This window comes from Nanorana parkeri, unplaced genomic scaffold (assembly GCF_000935625.1).
Source record: "Nanorana parkeri isolate BGI_ZX_2015 unplaced genomic scaffold, ASM93562v1 scaffold861, whole genome shotgun sequence".
In the NCBI taxonomy this organism is placed as follows: Eukaryota; Metazoa; Chordata; class Amphibia; order Anura; family Dicroglossidae; genus Nanorana; species Nanorana parkeri.
This window is the reverse complement of record NW_017307129.1, coordinates 305,982-306,981: the sequence shown is the minus strand read 5'-3', so window position 1 is coordinate 306,981 and position 1,000 is coordinate 305,982.

The following is a 1,000-nucleotide window of genomic DNA, read 5'->3' as shown; positions in this document are numbered from 1 at the left end:
TGTTGAACGCCTGTCCAACTTGCACCCATGGCAACCATTTACAATGTCCACTTGCATCCCTGCTCTTCCCTCTACCCTAGTCCTAATCCTTTTCTACCTTCCTCCCCCTTCTTGCTGGACTGCCTAAACTATGGCCCTGGCATAGCGTACACCTAGTTACAATACCCTCATATAGGAGTCGGAGTTAGCATAACCATTCCACAGCCTAGTAGTCACGCTCCCACCTGAAAATTGGAGGTGCCTGTTTACGTTCCGCACTGTCTAACGGTCATTTGAATCCAGTGAAAGGTTAAATCCTATCTATACGCTGGGTGTATATGCTATGTCTATCGTTTTTCGTATACTACTGTACAACCTTTTCTTCTGTACTGCACTGTTGTTTTTACTTACCTGAAAAATGAAAATAAAGAATTAAAAAAAAAAGATGTTGCGGTCTTCTCCCAGTCTTGGTGTATCAGCAAAGGAGCCGTTACCTTAGCCGTGGATAGATTTCTTATATGGCATCCAGGGGTTATCACATAGTTACATAGTTACATAGTATTTGAGGTTGAATAAAGACATTAGTCCATCAAGTCCAACCTATTAGGATCTCATTCTAGGAGTACCTGTACCCCTGTATATTACTGTCCCTTAAGAAATCGTCCAAAAGTTTCTTGAACAATTCCACATTCTTTGCTGAAATCACTGTCTGTGGCAGTGAGTTCCAGACCCTAACTGATCTTACTGTGAAGAACCCCCTTCGCCCCTTGTGCTGGAATTTTTTTTCCAACAATTTTAGGTGGTGGCCTCTAGTTTTTGTAATGGAGTTAATTTTAAACAGTTTATCGCTAATGTTGCTGCCACCATTGAACATTTTGTACATGGAGATCATATCCCCCCTTAATCTCCTCACCTCCAATGTGAACATGTTTAAATTTAGTAGCCTTGTCTCGTAGCTCTGGTCCTCCATACCCCTAATTAGTTTGGTTGCCCTCCGCTGGACTTTTTCCAACTCAAGGAC